At 42.9% G+C, this 17443-nt stretch overlaps 1 protein-coding gene across 4 annotated transcripts in view; it reads left to right on the forward strand.

Annotated features, from left to right (window-relative positions):
* CNNM2 (cyclin and CBS domain divalent metal cation transport mediator 2) overlaps positions 1-17443 on the forward strand; it is a 93348-nt gene that overhangs the window by 41439 nt on the left and 34466 nt on the right. The gene's annotated exons all lie outside the window — the stretch shown is intronic.

The raw sequence follows: 17443 nt of genomic DNA on the forward strand, positions 1-17443 counted from the left end.
CAGAGGTGTTCTTGGTGGCTGTTTTGGCTCATCACTTTGTGCTTTTCTGTTGACCACGTAACTTCCAGTTATTTCCCAGCTCACAAACAAGCTTTTATATATTTATAAAATATTTTTGCATAGATGCTTTCTTGCTGCTGCTCCAAGCTTTGGTGTTTGTTTTAACCACCTACTGCCATGCTGTTACACAGTTATTTTGGACAGCTTGCTACTTTAGATGGTACTGTATCACCTCTTTCTTCAGAGACTGCAATAAGTTCTTCTACATGCTCATACTGTTTTTCTGGTTTTTTACCCTCTTCCTTCAAGGAATCTTTATACACTTAGGCTGAAAAAGCTGGCAAAAGAAAAATATATATGACCTGTTCCTGACAGCCTTTCTTACTTTCTTGTATGGACAGTTTCCCCTCTCAATAACAGGCTCTTCTTCTGGTTAGTTTTGGTAGGTCTAAAGCAACAATTCGCTGTTGTTCTGTGCAGTGTCATAGTGGAATGGGGCTGCTTGCTCGTACACAGCCCAGCTCAGCCTTGAAGCTGTGACATGCTCTAAAGGCAGGAATCTCTGGTGTGCATTTAACGGTGTTAGAGAATACTTTCCTTTGCCTAATATCATATACCTCTTCTGACTGTTGTCTTTTAGGAGGATGGAGCCCTTCTGCTCTTAAGGGCTAATGCATTTGAGCTGTGAATAGTAAATTCTGGGGATTAGTGGATGGCTTTAATCCCACTACTCTACCCAATCACCTCTAATCTTATTTCAGTGCTCAGCTGATTAAAAGGAATGGTGATTCCGGTCAGGATACAGCTTTCCTTAACCTGTTAGCAGTCTTCCTGGGGACCACAGCTGCTCTGTACTGCCGTGAGGCGCTGAGTGATTCATTCCTTTGCTCTTTACCTTGCACTGTTGAGTCTGTCAAGGTCTTTGTAAGAGCACTGCTAATAGTATTTGATTGGCACAGTGCTTCGATTTAATCTTCTTTCTTTTCTATAATAATATCTCCATTAATTGGGATATGTTCCCATGTTGTGTCTTGTATGTTTAAAATCCTTGAAAAGGTGAGGGGAAATATTTGTCATAGAGGAGAAGCTTTCTGGCTTCATTGAAATGAATATATCTAGGAGGTTAGTGTACTAAAATAACAAAAGGAACACTAGTTGTGTTCCTTCCATTGCTTACTCTGTTCTTTAACTGCTAATGACTCTCAGACATTATTTTTCTGATTGATCTCCATCCAGTCCCTGGGAGAGTCCCTGTGCTATATTTTGTGCTGGCATTTACAAGTTAATATTAGGTGAGATAATGTTCATCAGCCAAGTACAAGTATTACCTGGACATCCTGTAAACTTGCAATCCTCTGTGTGGACTAAAGATATATCAAAGCTTCTTCTGTTTTCCAGCACATTTCATTCAAGTTTGTGAATGATGTTCAGTCAGGTTCTGTGCTAAGATAAATTGATACTGGTGCATTGAATAGGAAGAAGAACATGGGTCTGGAGTAGAGGAGAATTGCCCAGGATAGTGAACAAGTTGCAAAGCAGGAACAGGGCTAAGACTGCCAGATTCCTGCCCTTTGTTCTAATTGCTTGACTGTCTCCTTTCCATTTTTTACAATAATTGTAAGTATGATCCCAGCTTTGAGTCACTTTAATCCTGCAGAGCTCATCTGTTTGGGAATTTTAACTATGACTGATATCCACTCCCTACTTCATTTCCAAAAAAGCTCATGGAATTATACATACCAATCTTTGTAGCCAGAGCTGTGCTTCCCATGGGCTGTCTGGCTGTGGGGAACAGTGATCTGCTCAGTCCTCAGCCCTCCGGGAACAGGGAATGCTTCTTCCCTGAGTCAGAGCTTCTCTGGGATTATGGAAAAATTAAGTCTTGAGATAATATTCATCCCTGTTGATGCAGGAAAAAATTATATTTTTTAACAAAACAAAACGGAAAATCTCCCGAGTCAGTATCATACGTCAGTATGAGGTATTGTTCCATTTCCATCATCTTCAGGGAATGCTCTGCCACCTTTTGGCCCACCAAGACTCTTTCATTTCTGTCTTAGGAACAGGTATTGAACACTCCTCTCAAGGTAATGAGAACTAGGATAGAACCTTTTCCCGTTTCATACAGAGAACAGCCTTCATTGAGATGTTAGACAGATGTTTGCCCAGTTCGAGTGACCAAAAATATTGAATGCTGTCTTCTCATCTCTCTCTCAAACTTTGATAGTTTCAGCAGTGTTATAGATCCCTGTACCACCTTCTTCTCGTTTATGCAGTAGCTCTGTTCTCTTTTGCAAGTGGGCTATCAATCAGGCTGTGGGCACTTGTGCTTAATGCCCCCTTTGCAGTAGCAGAGCTTAATGAAGTACATTCTTGTTTTGTTGTTTTCTCAACTTCATCTTAATGCAGCTGGACACAGAACTGCATCAGTCACTGTCTGCCCAGCAGCTGTATCCATCTCTTTGTGTATGTATGCGTAATGCCTTGTCTTGTATGTACATTGAATATTTCTACATCTAAACTTAAAAGTTTCCTTAGGATGTTAATGAATTCAATGCAGATATTTGTTGTTCTCTTCCACCTTGTACAACTTAAACCACCAAGACCTTGAGGAACAGCATGGAGCAAGTACAAAAGTGACCCTTTCAATATGATAGTGCATGGTGCTTGAACTTGGATTTCTCAGTTGCAGTGAGATACCCGTAGGAGACAGGGTTGGGTTTTTTTTGTTTTTATTTTTTTCCTTCTTGTAAGCCTTCAAAGAGCAACCTGCTCAACTTTACTGTTTACATTGTACCACAGAAGATTGCATTAATCACAAGGCTTGGTGCCAGTCCTGAACTTTTTTGCCAGCTGCTAATTGCTGAGCACCTCGGAGTGGTGATGGCAGTGAGCTGTGCCCCACTGGTCTTTCACCATTGTGTTTCTTTCAGGGGCTGACGTAAAATTAACCAAGGAAATGAGAATGAGGACAAAATACTTGGGAGAGAAGGGGGAGTTATGCAAAAACCTGACAGATTTTCTTGAGTAGAGGGATCAAACTAAGGAGCTTTACCACCACGCAGCAGTGTCAGGGTTGCTGACCCCTGCCAACTCCGTGGCTGTTTGCCTGCCTGTGGTATTGCTCTGAAGGACTTTTCTATAGAAGGCGCATTTTCATTAAAGAATATTAGTGCTGCATTCAGAGTAAGCTGCATAAATATCAATTATTGAAAACAAACAAACAAAAACCCTTGAATCTTTCATGTTGTTCTTAAGTAGGATTTGTGCTCGCGATACAACATATACTTGCAGCTATTACTGTCTTAACGAGACCTACTCTCATTACATACTCTGTGCCTCCTGTTGAATATTTCTGTCATCCACTTTGTACAGGTCAGTGGCTCTGTGGTCTGGAAGAGAGAATTCATTTGAAGTAAAGCAACTTTCGATGACCGTAACATAGGTGTGGGTATAGAGAGAAATATTGAGAGACTGTATCTCAGCTTCTGAATTTTAATGACCAAGTGAAATAAATTGGGAGTTGAAAAAGCATGGTAAAAAAGTGTATGCATGAATAAAAGAGCAGGAGTGAGATGATGATATCAGCCGGTTCTGAGGGCTGATTATCATATGCTTCAGACAAGTTCACTTCCTTCGCTGCAGACAATACCTCCTCCGGTTTTTGAACAGTTTTGAAATGGAAATCATGTTCAGATGAACTTAATCATGTAAAAACTGTATCTATTATAGCTAAAATGTGGATTGTTAAAATAACCTTAAGTGCTGTCACTTTTGCTTGTAAGTTTGGATTCACTTTCTCTCTAAACAGTTCAGTACAAATGTATGTATATTCAAAAAAAAACAACACAAAAACTCCACAATTACTGTCTCATAACACAAGGGGAAATCAAATAGCCCGGTAGGGTTGAATTATGGTTGCCTTGTTCCTCAAATAGATGTGGATGGTGTTATCACTGAAGCAGTATGCTGAAATGGCACTAGGGACAGGAACCAGCCCAGGAGACAGGGACAGGAGGAGGGCCACTTCACCTGGCTGTCCTTGCTGCCAAATGCAAAGCCACAGCTGGAGAGGCTGCCAGGAGGTGGTTTGGTTATTGCAAAGGAGAGTATGTTTAAGTATGATCCTATATTTCTTCCCTAGGTATTGAATAAGTGGCACGGCTCAGTAGAGGCCTGTAAAGTCAGCAGTTTTGCTATCATGCATGTTCTTCCCACCTTTAAGAAACCTGTCAACTCTTTTCTTTGCTGTTTCTCTGCTGCCTCTCCATTCAAAACTGTTCAGTCCCCACACATGCAAAATAGTAGTCAAAACCCAGAGATAGCTCCAGGAGTGCTCTTTTCTTCTCTTTCCTGATGTGACCCTAAGCAAAATGCCTGCAGTCTCAAGCTTTTGTCTTATTTCTTTCTCTGTGCACTGTCAGACCTGTTCTGTTATGCTTTGTAACGGATGTAGAATGGATACGGGTCAGTCAGTGTGTCCCAGATGAGAAGCAGGGGACTTCCAGTGCTGGAACACAGCTGCTTTAACCACTGTAGTGCAGTCATTTATAATCATCTAATTAAACTCAGCATGAGCAAGTACATGGTGGGATTCTGACACGTAAGACTGATGTAGCAAAACTGACAAATAAGCACCAATTCCTGTGGTCAGTTTTGTATATGTAGCTAGTCAAAGGATGTTCTGCTAGCAGAAAAATATGATTTTAAGAATCATAATATTGAAACAATGTCAGTGCTTTCTCTTCTTTCTGACTTAGAGGAAAGTTGTCTTACTCTTTGTGGCATTGTCCTCTTAAGTACCTGTTCTGTGGACCTTGTTGGAGACTCCTTATTCTCCCAGGATGAAGGGAAGTAAAGTAGTCCTTCTGTAGCTCAAGATTCCATAGTAGATTCAAGGTGCTGAACAACTCAGTGAGCAAAGCCCCATGTCAGCTGGGAAGCACTGTTAGACTGTTGTGCAGATTCTCTCTATGAAGTCGAAAGGCTACCGGAAGGAGAAAGGAAATAATCATGAGCTTCAAACATCCTGCAGCAAATGTACTTGGACAAACCTCCTGCAGCTGGAGTTAGAGTGTACTCACCCGCAAATCCCTTTAGCGGACAATGTCATTAATTTATTCCTCCTCTGAATATTATTAAGAATTCTTAGGAAGAAATGAAAAGCTCAAGGTTAGTAATGATAGGTTCTTTATTAAGAAGAAACCTCAGTGAAGTGAAATTATCTTTCAGAGCTGCAGTAGAGCCCCCACTGTTAAAATGAAGGTCTTAATGTGCTTTAGCAGAGCAGAAAGCACTCTGTAAAAGTTCTTTTGGATAAGAAGATCAATGCCGAATGCATTATTGAACTTTATGAGCTGCTTGAATTTTTAAGGCATTCTGGAAGGGAAACACATAATGCAAGGTTAGTTGAAATTATTCCAGAAAGTACAGTCTCCCTGAAATTAGTTCATTATGTTCCCCAGCCTCCCTTTAGACCACCTAATGCTTTACTTTCTAAGGTATGACGTGTGTGGCATGACTTCTGCTTATGGGGTGCAGGGAAAGTGTGCTGAAAGTTAGGACATGATTTATTGTGATGATCAGATGAGTAGGTTTTGAATAGCCATACAAGGATATATCCTACAATGATGCTATCAGCTTCTGGCACAGGATGTCAGGGTGGAGGCTGCCTTGTAGCCAACATGCAGATGGCCCTACAACCTTAACTATTCTGTGACTGAGTAATGCTCTGCGGGACATGCAATCACAGCACCACTGAGCTCAATGCATCTAGACACTCTGGGGAGATAACTGTGATGTTTTTACTCTACTTCACCTACTATTGAGGGTAATAGACCATGATCCAAGTCTTATACTTGAACTTTTGGGGTCCCGCCCTCTATAGGGGACACCTCTCATGATGACAAGTGACATAGGAAGCCTGCCCTACTAGCTTGTGCTTGGTTGTGCCAATATCATTGTGTGGGCTGTACTGTTTTTTGCCTGAGGATGTGGAACTGGATTACAAAGATCTCCCTTTCTCATGGTTATTTTGAAGTGTCGTCAGTTCTGTGTCACCCAGCAGCCCTCAGTGCCAGTGTAACACGTGCAGGCAGGATCCTGCAGCCAGTGGCTGGGGTGGAAGCTGCACGAAGGGTGTCCCTGCAGCCTCAGTTTCTCTTGCCAAGAAAGCTAATGTGCTGAGCTCTTGCTTCTTTTTAAATGGCATTGCCTCTATTGACAGCTGTCATTGCGTCATCTTTCAGTGCTGAAGCATAAATCCTGGCCATCTAAAGAGCTAAAGGATGAGGGCTGTTGGATCAAAGATTGATGCAAACTCTTACAGCTTTAGAAATGATGCAGCCTTGAGGGAGGCAATCAAAGTGTCATTGTGTGTTAGGCTGCGTCTCCAGCGTTGGACCGTGTCACTCTTGAGCATCTTGGAAGAGCTGAGTTGGTGTATTGGATGATGATGGTTCACATGTGTATGTCGCTTGCTGCTTTTTTTGTGTAAGAACTAAACTCATAAAATAGACTGAAGTGGGTAGAAGATGTCTCTGCATGCTATATTGAACACAAGGTGGAGATGCTTACCTGCTTATCTTTCAGTTACAGCATTCAGAAAGTCTCTTCTTATGCACATACCCCTTGTTTATTCCTGGTAAAATATACTGGGAATGGCAAATCTTATGAAGGAATAAATAAAAAATTAAAAACATAGCTGAAAAGCATTCTGGGAAGTACTTGTAGAGTGTACAAGTCAGGGTAAAAGGAGTCAGAGGAAAAGCTTGCAAAAGGTATCAAAGCTAAATAAAGAGCTGGAAAACTGGCAGAGGGTCAGCAAGAGTTGCTAGATGATAAGGACATGTATAAAGGAACATTCAGAGAGAATATCAAAGCTGTGGCAGAGGTATAAATAAGATCTGGTTTCTCTGAAGGAGGCTGAAGGTTGCCACACTAGATTTCGTCTGTGGGGGGTGCAGGAGCTGACACTGATTGAAGAAGGTCTGGAACAAACGGTAGCAAAGTTCAAGGCCTGTATTCACACACAGGAATTTTATATGGATTCATAGCCAAAATATCTAAACTACTGCCACCAGTGTATAGTCCCTCACCAAAATCTCCAATTAAGAGCAGTGAAAAACAGAATCTAATAGAGGTGCTGAAAGTCTTTGTGGTAATAAGTTACAAGCTTAAGTTACAAGTCAGATTAAATTAATTGAGGAAAGATGTGAAGTAGCTGCAGTGATGGGTTCCAACCTACCTCTCATTTCACCACAGGCAGAAGCCAAATGAATGTGGACCTAAGTGCAGTGGTATATTGGAGTTCAGAAGTTGCTAGAAAAGTAGGCATGGCAGAGAATTAGGGTTGAACACAGTATATACTTAGAGAAGTCTAAGAAGCAGCCCTAGAACAAGGCAGTGTGAACTGTCTATGGGTTGATTTATGCTGGAAGTAGGGCGTGCTTTTTTTCACCATTTCAGCAGTTAGTCCTGGACTGGCATGCCAGTCAGTCACAGGAATGAGAACACAGCAAGATGGTGCTCAATGGTGCTTATAAAAGGGATTATAAAACAATTTGTCTGTTATGAATGCCACAAAATAGCTTTTCCAGTCCTGCTACTATGTGAGAAGATAAGTTGTAAGTAAATCAGTCTTTACAGCAGTGTTATTACATTAGAAAGCAGGAAGTGGGAAATGAATTCCTTTTATTTAGGAGTGAGCTGCATACCCAGTAAAACCTCCCAGACAAACACAACCTCATTAGAGCTATGCTTGGCTGCTTATTCACTTGTGACAATTGTGATTAAATGCTTAGGAAGACGAGGCTTATTCAGTATTCCCTGGTGGGCGTTCAGTTCAGGCATTACAGATTTTGAGTGAAAAGCAGCTGTTGACCAGAATTGAATTTAGATGTATTGGAAAAGGAGGAGCTGATCATGAATGGTTGATAAGAACAGAGTGAAGGAGGAGGGTAAGGTCCTACTGCTCCTATGGAAAAGGAGCTGGGGAATACTCTCGCTTACTCCTGCTCTATTACCTGCTTCTGGGTTCCTAGGTAGGAACGACCTTGTGTTTTTAGCTGAGGCTCAGGGTCCTGCCTAGATGAGTATCCTGTCATCTGTAATTACTCCCCCAAACCCTTCTGAGACAGGTGCAGGAGCCTAATCAGTGGCCAGGCATTGAATGTACCTGCTTGTTTTCTTTATCAGCACGTGTAGAAAGGCACTTTGCTGATCTCATCCCTTTCTCTCCCCTCTTTAATCACCATCTGGCCAGTAACTTAGGAAACTTAGCACATTTGGCAGATGAGAAAAGGCTACAAAATTTGAACGTGTTCAGGGAAGCTCGAGGTGAGGAAGCTGAGAGGGAAAAGATCCCAACAAACCAAAAGCTTGGAGTTCCCTCGCAGTGAAGGCAACACCATCAACTTCACGATGCATCCGATCAGTTTGTTTTGCTCCGTGGCTGGAGAGCTTATTTTATTGGCTGTCAGATCAGAGTGTGCATCTCTGAACCAGCCATAGCATGTGCTGCTCCTTGCTCAGTTCTGAAGGATTTATGAAGGACCTGAGGATATTGGTTTGAAGTACAGATTGAGAAGTACTGTAAGGGAGTGGAGGGAATAAGAGAGAAAATACCAGAAGCAAGGGGTGTGGGAAGGGTTTTTATGGAAACACGCCTGGTTTTCCATAGAGTCGTGTTTCATTAGGTCTAGTAATTCTGAAATCAGTCGTTATTAAATAAGGAAAACAGTAATGGCTATGCAATTTTCTGGGGGACAAGATAAAGACCAAGTACTCTGAAAAAGGGCTGAAATCCCTGCTTACCACTCAGAGAAAGCCATGCTGAGATCTGTACTCACATCGTTCTTTCTGGTAAATGAAACCACACAAATCACCATTCTAGGAATATCAGCTCTTAAATCCTGCAGGGTTACAATTGTTCATTATCTGCTTTTACTTCCTTTTCCCCTGACCTGTGTTGCTAAAGCCTTTTGAAAGCAGTGGTGTGATGTTACTGCCAGCATACCAGTGGATGTAAATCTAGCTTATACTACAGTAGGTTGTGGTAGCTTTTGAAATCTGAACAGTTAGTTCTGATCAAGGATTATCTCAGAGCCGTGGTGTTAGAATGGACATTTTTTTCTCATTCTCTGAGTAGAGGATCAGATCATTTTAGCTAGAGCTGGCACTGAAAGGCATGGTGCTTATAGAGAGCTTCTTTCGTGGTACTGAGACTGAAATCCTGGTTGTAACTTTTGAGTATTTCAGACAATCCTAACTAAATACCAATCTCATCTTGGTCTTCATTTTCTTCTGTAGTTTCAGTAGATAAAATCCTTATTTCCATTCTTTTACACAACCTGCCCAGGCACTGTTCAAGAATCTTACTTCTTTTTATGCAGATACTGAGAACAATACTCATAGCAGGATATAAGCTAAGATTTTCAAGAGTACTTAAGTCCCTGTGATGCTCTGGCATTCACCCAGGTAGAGAAACATCAGAGGATCTACTACTTTCTGAAATTCATTTTCCTCTAAGGGTCACAAGCTTGGCATTTAAAAGCCTTGGCCATAATTCTGTCAATCTAAGGACCAAGTTATTGACTAAAATAAAGTTATAACATTGACTAGTGAGAATAGTGAACTAAAAGCAAAAAGTTTACAGTACATGGGATGCTGTGGTGAAATGTTTATCACATAAATCTGTATTGCTGAGAGGCAATGAGATTAAGAAGTAGTTGGTGGAACACGCCATAGATTGAATTTGCTGCTAGTAATTATGAGCCTGTTTGAGCCAAGCACTTTCCCCTTCACGCATGCCTTGGGAAGTGCCAAACCAATGAATTATTCTTCTTACCAAGAGCAAAGGGTAACTTCTGCTACTGTATTTTCTATTCTGTGTGTTTTTATTGGATGTAAAACAGTCACAAAGAAAGTAATAGAAATACCACACATGTCTGGGGAAAAAGAATTCTGCAGATTTTATTGCATCCATCCAGTTATTGACCCTGCAGCCCCCTCTGTAAATCTATGGACACACACACAGGCTTCTTGTGAAGTTTCTCAGTTGCCTCCTGTAGGAACTGCCAGACAAGGTCATACCCAAGATCTGTCCAACCTCAGTGTCCCATCTGCAACAGTGCCAGTGACCAAATGCTTCATGGAAACATGGAGCAAGGATGTGTGTGTATTTGGACCCAGCTTCCCACTAGATCCCATCTTGGTCTATGGTAGAGAAAGCGGGATGTTCATAGCTTTGTGATCTTTATCTATTTGATTCAACTGCCCTTTCTCAAGAAGCCATCTGGATTAGAAATCAGGCACCTTGCTGATCACCTGGCTGTTCTTGGTGGCTCAGCTGGAGCTCTTGCTTTTTTCCTAAAGGGGTATTTCCGATGGTGGTACAGTGCCATCTGTAGGGGACTAAAGGAGCACAGAAAGGCATCAACTGCAGTGACTGTAGATATACGGGTAGTAAAGGGGAAGTCCCACTGCTCCTTCCTTAGTCATCATACTACATCTGCATATAGGTTTTAGTGGGAATAAACCACATTCAGTTAACACTTGTTAGGCTCAGTATTAATCATTAGCCGCAGGATACCCTGTGCATTAGAAGTTCAGCAGCCAACCTGAGTTAAAACGTATAGGTGCCAGGAGCTGGAGAGCTGATGAATGAGACTTAAAGTGCTGAATACTTAAAATTTTGTGAACGACTGATGTGCATGGATGATTTAGGTGAGATGCTGGAGTAACAAAGGTGTAACTGCACTGCAGCTAGCAAAAGAATACAGTTCCTTTGGGTACTGCTGTGTATTTGCTGGGCATAGGTTAGCAAAGAAGATTCTGTGCCACGTCTCCCAAGTGGGCTCATCATGGTTCTGGTACCAGCTGTGTTAATGCAGCAGCTCTTGAGAGTACCTAAAAGTTACCTCTCTGGTATGAGTGCCTGCCATACAATTAACTCAAAACTCTGTGTTAGTGAGATCCTGGTACTGAGCAGTTGCTGGTAGGCAAGCCTTGCCAATGTGGTTTGTTTCTTTCTTTGTCTTATTTCTTTTTTATTTAAAAAAGGGGCTTAGAAATGCTGGTATGGGACATTGGTGGTTGCTTTCTCATGACGTATCTCTCAAAGCTGGGTCCAAATCCACAATTAGGTATTTGATTGTACTTGCTCTGTTGTGTTGTTTTTTTGAAAACCAGCTTTCAAGTTAACTTGGGATCTGCATGGGAAAGTGCTTTTTCTTCTGCTTTACCAAATCAGACCTACCAATTTCCTTGTTGATGGATGTTTTATAAACCAGTGCTTTTTTGAAGACGGGGTTGGGAAAGGGTCAGCCTTGGTTTATGATGGAAACTTGGTGTCAGTCGTGGCTCTGGAGCAAGCTCTATTTCTCCATAATGGGATTTGAGGCGTGTAGGTTCCCTAGCAGGTCAAGGATTGTGCTCTCCTGCCTGGGGCTGCACCAGAGTGTCAGCACAGGACCAGCTGCAAGGGAAAGAAAGGTGCATATGCAGAGCGGGGTGCTCTGCTGGAAGGTCACTGACTTCACAGAGACTTGTGACCGCTGTGAGCAGAGCGAGTGGTCTGAAGCCTTGCCACCTAAGGAGATGGTAAAACAGGTAGTGCACCCTGACGCAAGCAGTGCAAGACTAAATGGCTGTGAATGGAACAACTTACCAGCAGCATTTTCCATTTGCAGCTCCATGTTGAGGTAATTAGCTCCTGTGAGCTCAAACTGCTGGAAAACTGCAAGAGCAATGGAAAATGAAAAGGTCATTGTGCATTGCAGGGGTTAAACAGCTGGACTGAAAAACCTGCAGATCTCCATGAATTAAAGGGAAAACTTCCTTCATTCAGTAGCTCTAATACTTCTCAGGAGGAGTTTTCAAGAAGCTTTTAACTTCTACTTGCCTCTGTTTCATTACTTGAATCAGAGTTGTTTACAGTCCTCCCTAAGGTTGCTTTTAGCTTTATGGTTGGAGAAAATTCATCAGGGAGAAGTTCAATCTGCCCAATAATTATCCATGTTAGGCTTTGGTTTCAACGCCCCTGCCAAAAGTAACAGAGAGCACAGTGCCCCCTCTTCTGCACCCTTTTCCCACCAGCTTCATGACACATTCTTTCCTCTGGATTTCTAAAATATAGTTTGAAATAGCAAACAAAAAACCCACCCATAAAATCGAAAGAAACCTAAACCCACAACAAAAAAACAACTGAGCAATGTGTTCTCACCATAAAGAGATTTTTTGCACTCATTTTCTGCTTGGAGTTTGTGGCTTTAAAATACCAAAATTATAAGTTTTGACCTTGAGAACGTTGTTTGTACTGTGCTGCTGTTCTGGTGTTTAGCATGGGAGAGGTGAGCAGAGGGACCTACAGTAGGTGGGTGTGTTATGAGGGTGGTTTTCTGTGCTGGGAACTCCAGTGCGTGTCCCATAGCGGAGGCCAAGCTCACAGGTATCAGTTGATGCTGTTACTTCGAGGCTCAGAAGAGGATTAGAGTAAAGAGGCTTTCGGTAACTGAGCATAATTGCACTAGAGCCCTTCACAGCAGAAACAGAAAATTGCTGATGAGAAGCTCTGAGGGGATCAGCGGGAAATTGGATTTGGAAAGCAAATTTCCATGCACCATGAACTCTTGCTTAAAATCTCTGTTGCTGTCTAATTGTAAAGTGAACGTGAGTGTTTGCATTGGTTGATCCGCTGTGCTGTGTCAGGCAGACAGACTTTCTTTTGCTCTCTCCGTGTAACTGCGCAACTGATGTGTTATTCTGGGTGGAGGAGCTGGCTGAAGGACTTCCTGCTTTGGCTCATTTGGTATTTCTCTTCTTGGTTTGACATCTCTCTTTTTTCCCTTGTCAGCGAACACTGCTTTTTTGTTCAGCAGGTGACCACAGCAGTTTCAAGCTGTTGCAGGTAGCCTATCATGTCCCCTTCATTTCTCAAGACTCTGTTGAGAGGATTTCATGGGTAAAAGGAAGATGGACTGCTTCTCATCATCCTCCACTTCTCAGAAACATTGGCCTTCTTTGAAATATTACTGTTTTTTATCATTCCCTTATTATACAAGCATGCTTCCCTGCTTTCCTTCAGATCCTTTCTCAGATCTCCCCTTTGCCATGAGACTGCAGAGGTTGGGTTGAGCACCACCTGCTGTGCTGAAAGTGCCGTCCCATGGTAATTCTTTGTGTCTGGATGCATCAGTTCTCTCCAGTGTTAGATCAGAAACTCTTTGGAGCAATGCCCAAGCATCTGGTAGCTCAGGGTACTAGTACATGTCTGGTGCTCCCAGATACTAAAATAATACAGGAAATTATTGGTAATGGTTAACTGCGTGCTTACCACATGTCCTTCTTTGGATGAAGAGTAATGCGAAAATAGCATCCAGTTCTGGTATGTGTAAGGAGAAGTCATCGATTTGAAATATGGCTGGTTCTGAGTATTTCTGTGTACTTCTACCCTTGGGTGTCCTCCTCATATTTTTATGATTTAACCATCCAGTTCCTTTTTTGTTCTTTTTTATCTCCCCTATAGTACATTTTCATACTTATTTTAGTTGCAGATCAAAACACTAATCTGTTTTTCCAGATTATGCAAAATCTAAAACTTCTTTTGCTTTGGCTTTCTCAGCTCTTGAGAACAAATTGCCATTTGTTGGGATGGGGAAAAAATGCGTTGCCACCTACTCGAAAATGAGGTGTGGAATCGGGTGAGTGAAGATTCTTTTAGGGAAACACTGAATCTTACAGTGACTCAGGTCGGATAACGAAGCTTATCTCTGCACACTTGAGAAGCTGCAGTGGGTCCAGTGACTACTTTAACCCTGCATTTGCATAGGTAATGGAAACAAAGCCACCACAACTGACCAACACCTCCTGTGAGATGGATGTGTACACACCTGCCTTTTGAGTTGATGCCGTGTGGGTGTGAGTGAAGGTAATGAATGAGTGACCATGCAGATCATATGCTGTACCAGCTGTGGATACCTCATCCCTGAAACCGTTCAAGGCAAGGTTTGACAGGGCTTTGAGCAACCTGGTCTAGTGGAAGGTGTCTGCTTACAGTGCGGGAAGTTAGAACTATAGATGGTATCTAAGGTCTCTTGCAGTCTAAACCATGCTGTGATACTATGATACAGAACCTGGGGCTGGCCAACTCATGGGAACGCAGTTTTAATGCTCACTCTTTCCCTGGAGATGCTGCCATGGTTTCTTTGCTGCATGTATAAGCACTGTCTAGGAGCATGTTGAAGTAGGGTTCACTGCGGAATTGTTTCACTTGCCCTTCATTTTGAGCTACTGACTTCCCTTCTGCTTTGTCCTTACTGGAGTTAGCAGGCTGAATGCTTACGCTTGGGATGGTATTTGCCAAAACCACCAGACAGAATTCTTCTTCCTGCAGATCCGGCTGTCTGGAGAGATAGTCCTTTATGTATATAAACAGCACATCAGGCACCAAATTTTAACCTCTCTTGTCCCACATGCCAAGCTATGATCTCATACGTGGAGTCAGGACTGCTCAGTGGGAAACTGCTTTTGGTCTTGGTACTCTGTGTGCTGGTGCCTACTCCTGTCAAGAGCCACAGGTCACATTCCTTTCCAGCTCTTGCTCTAAGGCAGGAGGTTTTGGTTGCCAAATCAGTCTGTTCAGATAAGAAGGAATGTTTGTTGGAGGGGATTTACCTGGTATTGGATTAGGATCCCGGAGTCAGTGGTCCTACCAGCTTCACCAGAACTTGCCACTGCTGTCTCGTTAGCAAATGGTTCCTCTTGCACTCAAGCTCTCCATGACCCTGTTGCTAGCTGGCATTTTGTTCGTTTTCCCTATGGGAAGTATTAAGTAGGTGAGCCATGAACAAAGCTGGTCTGGGCTGCTGTTTTCAGGGATATTGTTGTTTCTTCTGGATAAGAGATGGGAGCCTAACTTGAGTAAGCTTTACAGCACACTACCGATTCTTAAGTTGTCCCAGGACCTCAGAATGACCAGCAGTCAATTAACGCTGACCTCTTGTGGTTTCAGAGTCTGGATCCAAATGCTGAGGTTTGACTCTCTCTGTCTAAAACCCTTGACCACAGTTCCTGTTTTTAGGCAGAGATTGAAGACTGTGATCTTCTGGAATTCATTATCTGCCCCTCCCTTCTGCTTGCCCCAACTCCCTTTCCAATTAATGGAGATGATGCTGTGTTAGTGCAACTTGCCAGTCCCATCCATTGCTGTGATGGTACATCGGGGCCATGGCCTGAGATACCTGAGCTGCATTCACATTGTGCTGAAGCATCCTGGCACCAGTGGGCCTCATTGACTTCTGAAGCAGTTTCCAAGCCCTGATCGAGGTATTTTCTCTCTTTGCCATGACTTGACCCTTCCCCTTCCACTTGTGTTTTTGTTTTCTTTGGGAACATGCGGTTGACTTCCCGTGGGTCAGGGTAGGCATTCCTGCAGCTCTTCACTTGCTTGTCCCAGTGCCCAAACCACCCTTGTTTTCTCATGTCATCCAGGCCACCTGCTGGTGTCCCTCCAGCCTCTCCACCAGCCCAAATCTCAGCAGAAAACCCAGTGGCTTTAGCTTCCCTGATGAAGCACTAACTTGATTATTAGAACTTCGGGTTGAAGTAGAGGCTCTGGGAGCAGAGCACATATCACAGTGTCAGCCCACTGAGACATATGCTTAGCAGCAGGGGTCTGTTTCCTTTGGGTCTCATATTTAGGTTAGAAATGCTTTCTTTTGGGGGCCAAACAGTCATTCTCAGACACTGCAGTCAGTCTTGCTATCAACCCCATGAAGACTGCATGTCTAAAGGAAATGACAGAAATAGATGCGTTTGTTTCCAAAACAAAACCCTTTGGTCCAGAGAAGAGATACCTGCCTCTTGGGAGAGACAAGAGGGCTCCCATCTCTCCTATTTGTCTGAGCTCAAGGTCTCTCATCCTTTGTCTTCGACTTGTTTCCCATCGCTTATCATTTACTAGAAAAACATTCCAGCCAGCGCTCAATGCTCAGCCACCAAAAAAGATGAAGAAGAGATGGATGCACTGCTGCTTCTCTATTTATAGGAAGAGAGACAAACCAAAATTGATATGGGAAAATTCAAATCTTTAAATACTCTGGGAGAGATGGATGGAAAAAAGGGCTGCTTTCATTGTTCACAGGGCTCAGGAGACTTTCTCACGAGCAGCTTGTTGTATAACTCACTGAACAACTCACTTGTATGACTGAGGGTTTACTATCCCCCCTTGTTTCTAGAATATCTCATCTTCTTCTACTAGATTGATATCTGCATATCAGGAGTGGTGTCGACCTCAGCTTCACTTTCTGCCATGAGCTCTTTCTTTACTCAGACAGTAAATGTGGAGAAACACTTGAGAGTTTGAAGCATCACACTGTGCCAGGTGGGCCTTGTCTCACCCCCAGTCCTCCCACCTCTCCCCTGCCAGGTGTCTGTCACCTCCCTCTTGCCCTCTCTTAGGTCTGCAGGACTCTCTTGTCCCCCGGTTTCTGTGGCTGCCTCTGGAGGTTTCCTTAGAGAAACAGACAAATTATTGGGTAACCTAGTGTACTGGGGCAGGAATGGTGGCTTGAGCACTGATTCATTGTTACCGCAGTGGAAAAATAGCATGAATCTCATTTGCAGTTCCCATAGTTCCTTTCTTTCTCCTCTCCCTCTATTTTGCTCCTGTTGATTAGCCTCTAAATACTGCCTTTCAAAGAAAACCACTGCTGCCAACCACTGATTCCAGCTTCAATTTTTCTTTGGCAATACAGTGGTGTGGGATTTGGCATTTGGGGTCTGCTCCGCAGCTGCACCCACTCTCACTTTCTGCCCAGAGCACTCGTGATGTACCTACTATGAGCAGTCCCAGCTAGAGGCTCCTGTGCAAAGGGAATACATCACTCTGGCAACAAAACCAGGTTTGGTGTTTGAATCAGCAGCTGTGCTTGACAGTAGGGTAGCTGGGTATATACATGCTCTGTAGCTGTCTGGGAACATTGCTCTGAGCAGCCATCCCATAATGTCAACTGGATCGTCAGACTGTAGGCAGTGCAACAGGTTTTTCAGAAACCTGTTCAATTCACAGAAAATCTTCTGAACAGCAGATAGAGACTTCCAGCCCCCTCCTCACCATTGTCACCAGTAAGAAGGTCTTTATTTTGCAAAGACCCGTAACAGTTTGATTTCAGGCTTTTAAGTCTTAGTATTTTATACAGTAAGGAAGATTGCTCACTGTTTGGATAAAAGACTTCCAGAAAATAACAAGGTCTGGTGAATTTTTTGCTTTTTAATCTTAAGCCTAAGGACTATTTCTGATGTTGCGGTGAATGGTATCTTGGAAACACTAAGTCTGCTGTCCGTGACAGTTTGTCTGTGCAAAGCTCTGCATTCCCACTGAGCATTTTTAGCAGTCCACAAATTGACAAAGTTTGAAGGCTCTTGTTGCAGTCAGTTTGGCAAA

Source organism: Coturnix japonica, chromosome 6, assembly GCF_001577835.2.
Source record: "Coturnix japonica isolate 7356 chromosome 6, Coturnix japonica 2.1, whole genome shotgun sequence".
Classification (NCBI taxonomy): Eukaryota; Metazoa; Chordata; class Aves; order Galliformes; family Phasianidae; genus Coturnix; species Coturnix japonica.